The sequence below is a fragment of the Salvelinus fontinalis genome, chromosome 2, assembly GCF_029448725.1.
Source record: "Salvelinus fontinalis isolate EN_2023a chromosome 2, ASM2944872v1, whole genome shotgun sequence".
NCBI classification, from domain to species: domain Eukaryota; kingdom Metazoa; phylum Chordata; class Actinopteri; order Salmoniformes; family Salmonidae; genus Salvelinus; species Salvelinus fontinalis.
Genome location: NC_074666.1, coordinates 889762 through 907288, shown reverse-complemented (window position 1 = coordinate 907288; position 17527 = coordinate 889762). Strand labels below are relative to the sequence as shown.

At 45.7% G+C, this 17527-nt stretch overlaps 1 protein-coding gene across 1 annotated transcript in view; it reads right to left on the bottom strand.

The window, feature by feature from the left end:
• il11ra (interleukin 11 receptor, alpha) overlaps positions 1 to 13751 on the bottom strand; it is a 158620-nt gene extending 144869 nt beyond the window's left edge. The window contains exon 1 of the mRNA XM_055944013.1: positions 13359 to 13751. The gene's annotated coding sequence lies outside the window, so the exon portion shown is untranslated. The remainder of the gene's footprint in view (positions 1 to 13358) is intronic.
• Between the last annotated feature and the right edge of the window lie 3776 nt (positions 13752 to 17527).

Here is a 17527-nt window from a genome sequence, read left to right as displayed (position 1 = left end):
CCAGAGACTGGATAGAGGAGAACCAAACCAGAGACTGGAAAGAGGAGAACCAAACCAGAGACTGGATAGAGGAGAACCAAACCAGAGACTGGACATTTTATCAGATGAAAGCGTGGGTGACATGCATGCGCACACACACACACAGACACACACACACACACACACACACACACACACACACACACACACACACACACACACACACACACACACACACACACACACACACACACACACCTCTCCTTAAGCAAACATCCTGGCTTCATCATGATATATCAGCTTCAGTATTGTGTACAGTTTGTGCTTGGTTGACCACGGTACAGGGCTGTCTAACTACCTGTCTAACTACCTGTCTAACTACCTGCCCAACTACCTGCCCAACTACCTGCCCAACTACCTGCCCAACTACAAGCCCAACTACCTGCCCAACTACCTGCCCAACTACCTGCCCAACTACCTGCCCAACTACCTGCCCAACTACCTGCCCAACTACCTGTCCAACTACCTGTCCATCTCTACGGTACAGGGCATATAATGCATGTCCAACTACCTGTCCATCTCTACGGTACAGGGCATATGATGCATGTCCAACTACCTGTCCAACTACCTGTCCATCTCCACGGTACAGGGCATATGATGCATGTCCAACTACCTGTCCATCTCTACGGTACAGGGCATATGATGCATGTCCAACTACCTGTCCATCTCTACGGTACAGGGCATATGATGCATGTCCACCTACCTGTCCATCTCTACGGTACAGGGCATATGATGCATGTCCAACTACCTGTCCAACTACCTGCCATCTCTACGGTACAGGGCATATGATGCATGTCCAACTACCTGTCCATCTCCACGGTACAGGGCATATGATGCATGTCCAACTACCTGTCCAACTACCTGCCCATCTGCACGGTACAGGGCATATGATGCATGTCCAACTACCTGTCCAACTACCTGCCCATCTCTACGGTACAGGGCATATGATGCATGTCCAACTATCTGTCCAACTACCTGTCCATCTCTACAGTACAGGGCATATGATGCATGTCCAACTACCTGTCCATCTCCACGGTACAGGGCATATGATGCATGTCCAACTACCTGTCCATCTCCAAGGTACAGGGCATATGATGCATGTCTAACTACCTGTCCAACTACCTGTCCAACTACCTGTCCAACTACCTGTCCATCTCCACGGTACAGGGTATATGATGCATGTCCAACTACCTGTCTATCTCCACGGTAAAGGGCATATGATGCATGTCTAACTACCTGTCCAACTACCTGTCCAACTACCTGTCCATCTCCACGGTACAGGGCATATGATGCATGTCCAACTACCTGTCCATCTGCACGGTACAGGGCATATGATGCATGTCCAACTACCTGTCCATCTCCACGGTACAGGGCATATGATGCATGTCCAACTACCTGTCCATCTCCACGGTACAGAGCATATGATGCATGTCCAACTACCTGTCCAACTACCTGTCCATCTCCACGGTACAGGGCATATGATGCATGTCCAACTACCTGTCCATCTCCACGGTACAGGGCATATGATGCATGTCCAACTACCTGTCCAACTACCTGTCCATCTCCACGGTACAGGGCATATGATGCATGTCCAACTACCTGTCCAACTACCTGTCCATCTCCACGGTACAGGGCATATGATGCATGTCCAACTACCTGTCCAACTACCTGTCCATCTCCACGGTACAGGGCATATGGTACATGTCCAACTACCTGTCCATCTCCACGGTTCAGGGCATATGATGCATGTCCAACTACCTGTCCAACTACCTGTCCATCTCTACGGTACAGGGCATATGATGCATGTCTAACTACCTGTCCAACTACCTGTCCATCTCTACGGTACAGGGCATATGATGCATGTCCAACTACCTGTCCATCTCTACGGTACAGGGCATATGATGCATGTCTAACTACCTGTCCATCTCCACGGTACAGGGCATATGATGCATGTCTAACTACCTGTCCAACTACCTGTCCATCTCTACGGTACAGGGCATATGATGCATGTCCAACTACCTGTCCATCTCTACGGTACAGGGCATATGATGCATGTCTAACTACCTGTCCAACTACCTGTCCATCTCTACGGTACAGGGCATATGATGCATGTCCAACTACCTGTCCAACTACCTGTCCATCTGCACGGTACAGGGCATATGATGCATGTCCAACTACCTGTCCAACTACCTGTCCATCTGCACGGTACAGGGCATATGATGCATGTCCACCTACCTGTCCATCTCCACGGTACAGGGCATATGATGCATGTCCAACTACCTGTCCAACTACCTGTCCATCTCTACGGTACAGGGCGTATGATGCATGTCCAACTACCTGTCCATCTGCACGGTACAGGGCTGTCTAACTACCTGTCCAACTACATGTCCAACTACCTGCCCATCTCCACAGTACAGGGCGTATGATGCATGTCCAACTACCTGTCCAACTACCTGCCCATCTCTACGGTACAGGGCATATGATGCATGTCCAACTACCTGTCCATCTCTACGGTACAGGGCATATGATGCATGTCCAACTACCTGCCCATCTCTACGGTACAGGGCATATGATGCATGTTCAACTACCTGTCCATCTCCAAGGTACAGGGCATATGATGCATGTCCAACTACCTGTCCAACTACCTGCCCATCTCTACGGTACAGGGCATATGATGCATGTCCAACTACCTGCCCATCTCTACGGTACAGGGCATATGATGCATGTTCAACTACCTGTCCAACTACCTGCCCATCTCCACAGTACAGGGCATATGATGCATGTCCAACTACCTGTCCATCTCTACGGTACAGGGCATATGATGCATGTCCAACTACCTGTCCAACTACCTGTCCATCTCCACAGTACAGGGCGTATGATGCATGTCCAACTACCTGTCCAACTACCTGCCCATCTCCACGGTACAGGGCATATGATGCATGTCCAACTACCTGTCCATCTCTACGGTACAGGGCATATGATGCATGTCCAACTACCTGTCCAACTACCTGTCAATCTCCACGGTACAGGGCATATGATGCATGTCCAACTACCTGTCCATCTCCACAGTACAGGGCATATGATGCATGTCTAACTACCTGTCCAACTACCTGTCCATCTCCACGGTACAGGGCATATGATGCATGTCTAACTACCTGTCCAACTACCTGTCCATCTCTACGGTACAGGGCATATGATGCATGTCCAACTACATGTCCAACTACCTGTCCAACTACCTGCCCATCTCCACAGTACAGGGCATATGATGCATGTCCAACTACATGTCCAACTACCTGTCCAACTACCTGTCCATCTCCACGGTACAGGGCATATGATGCATGTCCAACTACCTGTCCATCTCTACGGTACAGGGCATATGATGCATGTCCAACTACCTGTCCAACTACCTGTCCATCTCCACGGTACAGGGCATATGATGCATGTCCAACTACCTGTCCATCTTCACGGTACAGGGCATATGATGCATGTCCAACTACCTGTCCATCTCTACAGTACAGGGCATATGATGCATGTCCAACTACCTGTCCATATCTACTGTACATTGCATATGATGCATGTCCAACTACCTGTCCAACTACCTGTCCATCTCTACGGTACAGGGCATATGATGTATGTCCAACTACCTGTCCAACTACCTGCCCATCTCTACGGTACAGGGCATATGATGCATGTCCAACTACCTGTCCAACTACCTGTCCATCTCTACGGTACAGGGCATATGATGCATGTCCAACTACCTGTCCATCTCTACAGTACAGGGCATATGATGCATGTCCAACTACCTGCCCATCTCTACGGTACAGGGCATATGATGCATGTCCAACTATCTGTCCAACTACCTGTCCATCTCTACAGTACAGGGCATATGATGCATGTCCAACTACCTGTCCATCTCCACGGTACAGGGCATATGGTACATGTCCAACTACCTGTCCAACTACCTGTCCATCTCCACGGTACAGGGCATATGGTACATGTCCAACTACCTGTCCAACTACCTGTCCATCTCTACGGTACAGGGCATATGATGCATGTCCAACTACCTGTCCATCTCTACAGTACAGGGCATATGATGCATGTCCAACTACCTGTCCATCTCTACGGTACAGGGCATATGATGCATGTCCAACTATCTGTCCAACTACCTGTCCATCTCTACGGTACAGGGCATATGGTACATGTCCAACTACCTGTCCAACTACCTGCCCATCTGCACGGTAAAGGGCATATGATGCATGTCCAACTACCTGTCCAACTACCTGTCCATCTGCACGGTACAGGGCCCCATGAGCTCATCGCTCAAACTACCTTCTAAAGAATAATCTTGGAAACTTTTCCAAGCATTTATATCAGCTACTTCCAGTGCCAAATCAGACACGAGCTACAGCTATGATATATGATACAAGCCATTTCTCTTTCTGAGAGATACAACTTACAGTTCATTTTCCATGAAGACAACAAACAAAGTTTGGCAGACAGATGAAATGAGGTTGATACGTATCTGTTCATGTTTGGCTATGTCCCAAATGGAACACGTTTGCCGTATACGGTGCACTCCATTTGACCAAAGGCAGTGCACTAAAACAGGAACTAGGGTGCCATTTGGAATGACTCTTTTTATTCTGATATTCCAGACTTGTACCAGAGTGGTGTCGTCCTGAACCATGTGGGTATAGCAGTAGTAATACAGAAGCTTCACTTCCACACCACAGTCATCTGGACTATACAGCACTACAAAATGAAAACCTGTTCAGCTTCATATAAACACGAAGGTTATTATCATTACATTAGCGATAAAGTAAATATCTAAATCACTTTTTGGATCTATTTGTATTTAACCTTTATTTAGGTGCTGTTGGTTAAATACCTCTTTAGAAGGGAGATCTTGTTGACCAGCCATATTTCAGTGGTACCAATGTCCATTAATAATCACACCACCAAGACCACCATGGTGAAGTAGTGTGTAGTAGTGTGTAGTAGTGTGTAGTAGGGTGTAGTAGTGTGTAGCAGTGTATAGTAGTGTGTATCAGTGTGTAGTAGTGTATAGTAGTGTGTAGTAGTGTGTATCAGTGTGTAGCAGTGTGTAGTAGTGTGTAGTAGTATATAGCAGTGTGTAGTAGGCCATATTTGTGTGTTGCAGTGTGTAGTAGTGTGTAGTAGTGTGTAACAGTGTGTAGTAGTGTATAGTAGTGTGTAGCAGTGTGTAGTAGTGTGTAGTAGTGTATAGTAGTGTATAGTAGTGTATAGTAGTGTATAGTAGTGTATAGTAGTGTATAGTAGTGTGTAGTAGTGTGTAGCAGTGTGTAGCAGTGTGTAGCAGTGTGTAGCAGTGTGTAGTAGTGTGTATCAGTGTGTAGCAGTGTGTAGTAGTGTGTAGTAGTATATAGCAGTGTGTAGTAGGCCATATTTGTGTGTTGCAGTGTGTAGTAGTGTGTTGTAGGCCATAGTAGTGTGTAGTAATATATAGCTAACAACACAGCCAACAACACGGCCAACAACACGGCCAACAACACGGTCAACAACACGGCCAACAACACAGCCAACAACACGGTCAACAACACAGCCAACAACACAGCCAACAACACAGCCAACAACACAGCTAACAACACGGCCAACAACACAGCCAACAACACAGCCAACAACACAGCCAACAACACATCCAACAACACATCCAACAACACAGCCAACAACACAGCTATCAACACAGCTAACACAGCTAACAACACAGCTAACACAGCTAACAACACAGCCAACAACACAGCCAACAACACAGCCAACAACACAGCCAACAACACAGCCAACGACACAGCTAACGACACAGCCAACAACACAGCCAACGACACAGCCAACGACACAGCCAACAACACAGCCAACAACACAGCCAACAACACAGCCAACAACACAGCCAACAACACAGCCAACAACACAGCCAACAACACAGCCAACAACACAGCTAACAACACGGCCAACAACACAGCCAACAACACAGCCAACAACACAGCCAACAACACATCCAACAACACAGCCAACAACACAGCCAACAACACAGCTATCAACACAGCTAACAACACAGCTAACAACACAGCTAACAACACAGCTAACAACACAGCCAACAACACAGCCAACAACACAGCCAACGACACAGCCAACGACACAGCCAACGACACAGCCAACGACACAGCTAACGACACAGCCAACAACACAGCCAACAACACAGCCAACAACACAGCTAACGACACAGCCAACAACACAGCCAACAACACAGCCAACAACACAGCCAACAACACAGCTAACAACACAGCTAACAACACAGCCAACAACACAGCCAACAACACAGCCGACAACACAGCTAACAACACAGTCAACAACACAGTCAACAACACAGTCAACAACACAGTCAACAACACAGTCAACAACACAGCCAACAACATCACTTCAAACTGAAACTGGAAAGACTGAAAACTAGCTGCATTTCATTGTCTTTGCCCTGTTTATTTATTTGTATTTACATCCATAAAAATGATGTCATGATTTTGACTGGTTGAGAAAAGCTGCTTGTCTGTCTCTCGTCCAAGACTCCCGACTCGTTCATTAATCTTTATTTTTTTTAAATGTAACCTTTATTTAACTAGGCAAGTCAGTTAAGGATACATTCTTATTTACAAATGGGACAGTCGGAGATCGAATTTCAATATTAACTTAAAACAATGTTGTAAATGTCGGAGAGACAGACAGCAATGTTTATACAAATCTCCGCTGTTGAAAACCAAATGCCCGTTGAAAAGAAATGGGAGATAATGTCTCAAATCTTTTTACAGTTTTACAAGTTTATAAATTGTCTGGCTGGGCTGATGAGACAATGGATGCGCAGTGAGATGGAACAAGCATTTAAACCTCATAGTTTTAGCCGGTGGTAACTTCTGGAACAGACACTGGCTGGAAAGCGGTTTTATCCAATCAGCATCCAGGATCATTTAATTTGATTTAACCTTTATTTACTAGGCATTAGACCCGCCTTTTGTATAAAATCCTAATATTTACTCTCTCATTACCCTTCGTTCTGTGAATATCAACCAGAGGACACACTTGTCCCTATTCCTTACATAGTGTACTACTTTTGACCAGAGCCTATAGGCAATAGGGTGCCATTTGAGATACAGCCTGTGAGTCAGCAGTCATTAAACCTTTCAGACTGTGGTCCATTTACCCTCCTATCTCAGCACCGATGTTGGAAATGAGTCAGTCGGAGTCTCTCTCTCTGCATCTCCCTCGACAGTACTGACTAGGGTCTGGTTAAAATTATGGACTCTTTTGGCATAGAGGAACAACGTCCTGGCCTACGTCACTAGTCTATACGCTTGAATAAAATACTACATGGTAGCTAGCAAGATGGAGATCGGAGGTTATTTTTAATGAGTGCATTTCACAAGTGGCTAGTTTGCAACAACTGTCGTTACTAAAACCACTGCAAAGGTTTTGCCTTCAAAACTAGATTTTGAATGGTGATGTTCCGACATGTCTGCCTCGTGATGTGTTGGGAGAGTTGTCTGTCTGAAGAGGACCAACCCAGGAAGACTGAAGTAGAAAGTGATATAGTTCTTCTGTGCCAAAAGAGTTCTTTATTGAAACCAGACCCTACTCTCTCTCTCTCTCTCTCTCTCTCTCTCTCTCTCTCTCTCTCTCTCTCTCTCTCTCTCTCTCTCTCTCTCTCTCTCTCTCTCTCTCTCTCTCTCTCTCTCTCTCCTCTCTCTCCTCTCTCTCTCTCTCTCTCTCTCTCTCTCTCTCTCTCTCTCTCTCTCTCCTCTCTCTCTCTCTCTCTCTCTCTCTTCTCTCTCTCTCTCTCTCTCTCTCTCTCTCTCTCTCTCTCTCTCTCTCTCTCTCTCTCTCTTCTCTCTCTCTCTCTCTCTCTCTCTCTCTCTCTCTCTCTCTCTCTCTCTCTCTCTCTCTCTCTCTCTCTCTCAGCTTCAAAGAGCACAGAAATTAGTGTGTACAGATCATGTGGAGTTACGAGTTGGCAGGAGATAATAGTCAACTATAAGGATAGAAAGTAGGGAGGGAGAAGAGAGGAGAGGCGAGAGCAGTATGGAAACAGGGCCATGGACTCCAACAATCTTAACCACCAGTTAAAACTCCAGCCTGCCGTTTCATGTCCAGATACGATTCAAAGTCCCCATCTAGCTTCCTCACGTTCATGTTGGAACTATGTTTCTCAGATAACTATGCTCTGAATGTCTCCGGTCCTGTGTTCGTGTCCTGAAGGCCACTTGTTCCATGTCACCATTCTGAATTCAGATGGTTGTGATTGAGAATGTACAGTGGAGCTTATTACCATGTTCAGTCCTAAATGGCACCCTATCCACTGTATAGTGCACTACTTGTTACAATGGGCCATTTGGCACTATAGCGAATAGGGTGCCATTTGGAATGCATCCATGTGTTAGTGTCAGCATTCCATTCGAGCTCCTTTATTTAGAGTGAGGCCTCCTCTTCTGCAGACTCGAGGAATAACCGAGCCATCCTCCTCTTCTGCAGACTCGAGGAATAACCGAGCCATCCTCCTCTTCTGCAGACTCGAGGAATAACCGAGCCATCCCCCTCTTCTGCAGACTGGAGGAATGACCGAGCCATCCTCCTCTTCTGCAGACTGGAGATATGACCAAGCCATCCTCCTCTTCTGCAGACTCGAGGAATAACCGAGCCATCCCCCTCTTCTGCAGACTGGAGGAATGACCGAGCCATCCTCCTCTTCTGCAGACTGGAGATATGACCGAGCCATCCTCCTCTTCTGCAGACTGGAGGAATGACCGAGCCATCCTCCTCTTCTGCAGACTGGAGGAATGACCGAGCCATCCTCCTCTTCTGCAGACTGGAGGAATGACCGAGCCATCCTCCTCTTCTGCAGACTGGAGATATGACCAAGCCATCCTCCTCTTCTGCAGACTGGAGGAATGACCGAGCCATCCCCCTCTTCTGCAGACTGGAGGAATGACCGAGCCATCCTCCTCTTCTGCAGACTGGAGGAATGACCGAGCCATCCTCCTCTTCTGCAGACTGGAGGAATGACCGAGCCATCCTCCTCTTCTGCAGACTGGAGGAATGACCGAGCCATCCTCCTCTTCTGCAGACTGGAGGAATAACCGAGCCATCCTCCTCTTCTGCAGACTGGAGGAATAACCGAGCCATCCTCCTCTTCTGCAGACTGGAGGAATGACCGAGCCATCCTCCTCTTCTGCAGACTGGAGGAATAACCGAGCCATCCTCCTCTTCTGCAGACTGGAGGAATGACCGAGCCATCCTCCTCTTCTGCAGACTGGAGGAATAACCGAGCCATCCTCCTCTTCTGCAGACTGGAGGAATGACCGAGCCATCCTCCTCTTCTGCAGACTGGAGGAATGACCGAGCCATCCTCCTCTTCTGCAGACTGGAGGAATGACCGAGCCATCCTCCTCTTCTGCAGACTGGAGGAATGACCGAGCCATCCTCCTCTTCTGCAGACTGGAGGAATGACCGAGCCATCCCCCTCTTCTGCAGACTGGAGGAATGACCGAGCCATCCTCCTCTTCTGCAGACTGGAGATATAACCGAGCCATCCTCCTCTTCTGCAGACTGGAGATATAACCGAGCCATCCTCCTCTTCTGCAGACTGGAGGAATGACCGAGCCATCCTCCACTGTACAGTATATCATTTTGTTTTCTTTTTTACTCACAGAGGGTTCAAACGCTATATACATTTTTCCAACAGTGATATTAGACTTCATACCAGCTAGTGTACAGGATCTACAACTATGATCCACACAGCGAAGGTATGCACAGTAACACTCACCACAGATGTTTCTCTAGTATGTACTATGCTTAGCAAACAAGAACCAAATACCTACAGGAGACCTAGAGCATGTTGTACACTGAACCCTGTCTATTTCATAGTGATATTGGAAGACGATCCAAATCTCAGCTATTTCAAACAGACAGACAAACACAACCTGAGCATATTTGAACTGAGTTTGATATGCGGTTGATTTGATGTTGACTCTTTGTCTAGTTTTTCATGATCCAACTCTATCATGACACAACTCCAACATGATACAACTCTATCATGATACAATTCTATCATGATCCAACTCCAACATGACACAACTCCAACATGATACAATTCTATCATGATCCAACTCCAACATGACACAACTCTATCATGACACAACTCCAACATGATACAATTCTATCATGATCCAACTCCAACATGATCCAACTCCAACATAATACAACTCCAACATGACACAACTCCAACATGATCGAACTCTATCATGACACAACTCCAACATGACACAACTCTATCATGACACAACTATCATGACACAACTCCAACAGAATACACACAACATAGAGACACACAGCATAGAGACACCCAGCTCAGAGACACCCAGCTCAGAGGCACCCAGCTCAGAGGCACCCAGCTCAGAGACACCCAGCTCAGAGACACATAGCTCAGAGACACATAGCTCAGAGACACCCAGCATAGAGACACACAGCTCAGAGACACCCAGCATAGAGACACCCAGCATAGAGACACCCAGCATAGAGACACCCAGCATAGAGACACCCAGCTCAGAGACACATAGCTCAGAGACACCCAGCATAGAGACACCCAGCATAGAGACACCCAGCATAGAGACACCCAGCTCAGAGACACCCAGCATAGAGACACCCAGCATAGAGACACCCAGCATAGAGACACCCAGCATAGAGACACCCAGCATAGAGACACCCAGCTCAGAGACACATAGCTCAGAGACACCCAGCATAGAGACACCCAGCATAGAGACACACAGCATAGAGACACACAGCATAGAGACACACAGCATAGAGACACACAGCATAGAGACACACAGCATAGAGACACCCAGCATAGAGACACCCAGCATAGAGACACCCAGCATAGAGACACCCAGCATAGAGACACACAGCATAGAGACACACAGCATAGAGACACACAGCATAGAGACACACAGCATAGAGACACACAGCTCAGAGACACACAGCATAGAGACACACAGCATAGAGACACACAGCTCAGAGACACACAGCATAGAGACACACAGCATAGAGACACACAGCATAGAGACACACAGCATAGAGACACACAGCATAGAGACACACAGCTCAGACACACAGCATAGAGACACACAGCATAGAGACACTCAGCATAGAGACACTCAGCATAGAGACACACAGCATAGAGACACACAGCATAGAGACACACAGCATAGAGACACACAGCATAGAGACACACAACATAGAGACACACAAGATAGAGACACCCAGCATAGAGACACACAGCATAGAGACACACAGCTCAGAGACACACAACATAGAGACACACAGCCTAGAGACACACAGCATAGAGACACATGACTCAGACACACACTACCGTTCAAACGTTTGGGGTCACTTAGAAATGTCCTTGTTTTTGAAAAAAACATCAAATTGATCAGAAATACAGTGTAGACGTTGTTAATGACTATTGTAGCTGAAAACAGCAGATTTTTTGGGGGGTAAATCTACATAGGCGTACAGAGGCCCATTTATCAACAACCATCACTCCTGTGTTCCAACGGCACGTCGAGTTAGATAATTAAATGTTTTATTTAACCTTTACTTAACTAGGCAAGGTAGTTAAAGAACAAATTCTTATTTACAATGACGGCCTACCAGGGAACAGTGGGTTAACTGCATTGTTCAGGGGCAGAACGACAGATTTATGCTTGGGGATTCAATCCAGCAACCTTTCGGTTACTGGCCCAACGCTCTAACCACTAGGCTACCTGCCACTAATCCAAGTCCATCATTTTAAATTGATCGTAAAGAAAACCCTTTTGCAATTATGTTAGCACAGCTGAAAACTGTTGTCCTGATTAAAGAAGCAATAAAACTGGTCTTCTTTTGACTAGTTGAGTATCTGGAGCATCGGCATTTGTGGGTTCGATTACAGGCTCAAAATGGCCAGAAACAAAGCACTTTCTTCTGAAACTCGTCAGTCTATTCTTGTTCTGAGAAATTAAGACTATTCCATGTGAGAAATTGCCAATAAACTGAAGATCTCGTACAACGATGTGTACTACTCCCTTCACAGAACAGTGCAAACTGCCTCCTACAACAGGACAATGACCCAAAGCACAGCTCCAAACTATGTAATAACTATTTAGGGAAGAAGCAGTCAGCTGGTATTCTGTCTATAATGGAGTGGCCAGCACAGTCACCGGATCTCAACCCTATTGAGCTGTTGAGGGAGCAGCTTGACCGTATGGTACGTCAGAAGTGCCCATCAAGCCAATCCAACTTGTGGGATGTGCTTCAGAAAGCATGGGGTGAAATCTCTTCAGATTATCTCAACATATTGACAACTAGAATGCCAAAGGTCTGCAAGGCTGTAATTTTGCTGCAAATGGAGGATTCTTTGACGAAAGCAAAGTTTGAAGGACACAATTATTATTTCAATTAAAAATCATTATTTATAACTTTGTCAACGTCTTGACTGTATTTCCTATTCATTTTGCAACTCATTTAATGTCTGTTTTCATGAGCCCAAACGTTTGAACGGTAGTGTAGCTCAGAGAAACATGGCCAGCAGGACTACAACAGACTAAATATCTACATGGCCAGGCTGCTCTCAAGTGTAAAACGTTGCGACACTTTCTTTGGATGTAGCCTTTTTTTTTTAAACGGGCAACTTTTTCCAACATTTTATAAATACTTATAAAGCATTCATGGGCATTTCTTTATAGTATTGGTTAATGTAAAATGTGTATCTAACATATACATTTAAAAAAAAATTTAAATGAATCTAGAAACACTTTGGCTTTGATGAAAGTTATTATAAAGTGTTTCAATGATGATAAACAAAAACAACAACAATGTATTTGAAATCGCTTTTTCCAATAAAATGTTGTTTTCAATCTTTCTTTGCAGCTTTAGTTTAAATGGATCAATACTAGCTGTTAGCTGTTTATTGGAGACGTTACTGAACATTACTGAAACATCATTAAAAGCGGATCGGCTGGAGCTGGAAACATGAATTATTCTCGCAATCAATCAAATTAAATCTACAGACCTATCTAAACATTTAACATAAGACATTTCCTGCAGTAGTTGTAGTAGAAAATACTGAAACTAGTATTGAGTCCTAGATAGGCTACAGAACGAAACCTTTTCCATGGTTACACTCAACGGAGTCATACGAATTCATATTCTGTGTCTAAATGTATAACTTTCGCGAACTTAGTTTTAAAAAGAAAACAACTTACCTTCAATATCTTCAAAAGTTAAAAGGGCATTTTCGGGTGTTCCCGGTCCATGACTTCGACTTTTGTCGAGTTTAACTTCCCGAACTGCAGATAGTCTACTCCGGGACAAATTGAGCTGTGAAACGGTGCCAGCGGGCTTCCAGACAGGATCCCATTGGAGGAGCGGGGTGTCAGTAAGGAAGAGGCCGACACGGTGTTTCCTGCAGGGGGGATAAGGGGGGGGGCAGGTCCCGGTGCTGGCATTGGAGGAGCGGGGCTGTCAACATTGCATAGAAGTTTTATAAATCGTTTATCAGCGATAGGTAGATCCTACAGTAAACCTGCTGTAAATATATAGGACTAACAAGAGTTCATTATCGAACAGAATAGAGTAGAAAAACGTTTTAACATTATACAAATGAACACAGTCGGAATATACAGTGCCTTCGGAAAATATTCAGACCCTTAGATTTTTGCCCACATTTTGTTACAGCCTTATTCTAAAATGTATTAAATCGTTTTTTTTCTTCTCATCAATCTACACACAATACCGATGAAGAAAAAAACTTATTTAAAACAAATATTTGCTAATTTATAAAAAATACAAAACTGAAATATCATATTTACATAAGTATTCAGACCCTTTACTCAGTACTTTGTTGAAGCACCTTTGGTAGCGATTACAGCCTCGAGTCTTCTTGGGTATGACGTTACAAGCTTGGCACACCTGTATTTGGGGAGTTTCTCCCATTGTTCTCTGCAGATCCTCTCAAGCTCTGTCAGGTTGGATGGGGAGCGTCGCTGCACAGCTATTCTCAGGTCTCTCCAGAGACGTTCGATCAGGTTCAAGTCTGGGCTCTGGCTGGGCCACTCAAGTACATTCAGAGACTTGTCCCGAAGCCACTCCTGCGTTGTCTTGGCTGTGTGCTTAGGGTCGTTGTCTGTCACGCCCTGATCTGTTTCACCTGTCTTTGTGATTGTGTCCACCCACCTCCAGGTGTCACCTGTTTTCCTCAGTAGTCCCTGGGTATATATTCCTGTGTTCCCTGTTTGTCTGTTGCCAGCGTGCATTTCCATGCTCCTGCTTTTTCCTTTTCTCTGTTTTTGCTAGTCCTCCCGGTTTTGACCCTTGCCTGTCATGACTCTGAACCCACCTGCCTGACCAGACTGCCTGCCCTGACCACGAGCCTGCCTGACCATACTGCCTGCCCTGACCACGAGCCTGCCTGCCACTCTGTATTCCTCCTGGACTCTGACCTTGTTGTTGATCTTTTGCCTGTCCACGACCATTCTTTTGCCTGCCCCTTGGATTATGATAAATATCAGAGACTTGCAACGTGTGCCTCCCGTGTCTGAATCTGGGTCTCGCCCTGTGCCCTTATAGTTGTCCTGTTGGAAGGTGAACCTTCACCCCAGTCTAAGGTCCTGAGTGCTCTGGAGCATGTTTTCATCAAGGATCTCTCTGTACTTTGCTCCGTTCTACTTTGCCTCGATCCTGACTAGTCTCCCAGTCCCTGCCGCTGAAAAATATTCCCTCAGCGTGATGCTGCCGCCACCATGCTTCACCGTAGGGATGGTGCCAGGTTTCCTCCAGACGTGACGCTCGGCATTCAGGCCATGTCACGTCCTGACCTTAGTTCCTTTGTTATGTCTTTATGTTTAGTTTGGTCAGGGTGTGAGTTGGGGTGGGCATTCTATGTTGTTTTTTCTATGTTTTGTTCTATGGTTATATTTCTATGTGTTTGGCCTAGTATGGTTCTCAATCAGAGGCAGGTGTCAGTCGTTGTCTCTGATTGGGTGCCATATTTAGGTAGCCTGTTTTCCTTTGTGGGTGGTTGTTTTCCCGTGTCTGTGTTTTCACCATACGGGACTGTTTCGTTTTCCTCTTGTATCATTCACATTGTTATTTTTGAATTCTTAGTGTCCAGATATTAAATTTAATATGGACACGTACCACGCTGAAATCAAAGAGTTCAATCGTGGTTTTATCAGACCAGAGAATATTGTTTTTCATGGTCTGAGAATCCTTTAGGTGCCTTTTGGCAAACTTCAAGCGGGCTGTCATGTGCCTTTTACTGAGGAGTGTCTTCCGTCTGGCCTTCCATCTAGCCATAAAGGCCTGGTTGGTGGAGTGCTGCAGAGATGGTTGTCCTTCTGGAAGGTTCTCCCATCTTCACAGAGGAACTCTAGAGCTCTGTCAGACATGACCATCGAGTTCTTGGTCACCTCCCTGACCAAGGCCCTTCTCCCCAGATTGCTCAGTTTGGCCGGGCGGCCAGCTCTAGGAAGTCTTGGTGGTTCCAAACTTCTTCCATTTAAGAATGATGGAGGGCGCTGTGTTCTTGGGGATCTTCAATGCTGCAAAAAATGTGTTGGTACCCTTCCCCAGATCTGTGCCTCGACACAATCCGGTCTCGGAGCTCTTCGGACAAGTCCTTCTACCTCATGGCTTGGTTTTTGTTCTGACATGCAACTGGGAAGGCAGGTGTGTGCCTTTTCAAAGCATGTCCAATCAATTGAATTTAACACCAATGGACTCCAATGAAGTTGTAGAAACATCTCAACGATGATCATTGGAAACAGGATGCACCTGAGCTAAAGTTTGAGTCTCATAGCAAAGGGTCTGAATACTTATGTAAATAAGGTGCTTCTGTCATTATGAGGTATTTTATGTAGATTGCTCAAGACATTAAAAAAAATCCAGTTTAGAATAAGGCTGTAATGTCACAAACTAAGGAAAAAGTCAAGGGGACTGAATACTGTATACCTCAGTAGAACAGACCACATACTGTAGACTAGTATGATTATAGATACAGTAGAACAGACCACATACTGTAGACTAGTAGGATTATAGATACAGTAGAACAGACCACATACTGTAAAACTAGTAGGATTATAGATACAGTAGAACAGACCACATACTGTAAAACTAGTAGTATTATAGATACAGTAGAACAGACCACATACTGTAGACTAGTAGGATTATAGATACAGTAGAACAGACCACATACTGTAGACTAGTAGGATTATAGATACATTAGAACAGACCACATACTGTCAAACTAGTAGTATTATAGATACAGTAGAACAGACCACATACTGTAGACTAGTAGGATTATAGATACAGTAGAACAGGCCACATACTGTAGACTAGTAGGATTATAGATGCAGTAGAACAGACCACATACTGTAGACTAGTAGGATTATAGATACAGTAGAACAGACCACATACTGTAGACTAGTGGGATTATAGATACAGTAGAACAGACCACATACTGTAAAACTAGTAGGATTATAGATACAGTAGAACAGCCTTGGTTCTCTAAGGAGCTATCAAAGTCATTCTGATGAGAAACCAGACCTGGGCCAAAACGTAGGAAAACTGACTTTGATACTGTTTGGCAATTTTTCAGACAACTGAGAACCCAATGTACTATATCAATTAAAGATAAATCAAGGTACTTTTTATTTGACTCTGCAGGTGATCCATCTCAATTTGGAAAACAGTAAATGCACTGAAGTGTGGAAATTCCTCTCCTTTACAGCCTAAGCAAGTTCTGTAAGATGTTGGTATCATTTCTGAGCAAAGGATGATTTTAATCAGCATGGTGCCATCCCTCGGGTCTGTAAGAAGGTCCATATCCTCCCTCTGGTGCCATCCCTAGGGTCTGGAAGAAGGTCCATATCCTCCCTCTGGTGCCATCTCTAGGGTCTGGAAGAAGATCCATATCCTCCCTCTGGTGCCATCCCTAGGGTCTGGAAGACCAATATCCTCCCTCTGGTGCCATCCCTCGGGTCTGGAAGACCCATATCCTCCCTCTGGTGCCATCCCTCGGGTCTGGAAGACCCATATCCTCCCTCTGGTGCCATCCCTAGGGTCTGGAAGAAGACCCATATCCTCCCTCTGGTGCCATCCCTCGGGTCTGGAAGACCCATATCCTCCCTCTGGTGCCATCCCTAGGGTCTGGAAGTAGACCCATATCCTCCCTCTGGTGCCATCCCTAGGGTCTGGAAGGTCCATATCCTCCCTCTGGTGCCATCCCTAGGGTCTGGAAGAAGGTCCATATCCTCCCTCTGGAGCCATCCCTCGGGTCTGGAAGAAGACCCATATCCTCCCTCTGGTGCCATCTCTAGGGTCTGGAAGAAGACCCATATCCTCCCTCTGGTGCCATCCCTCGGGTCTGGAAGGT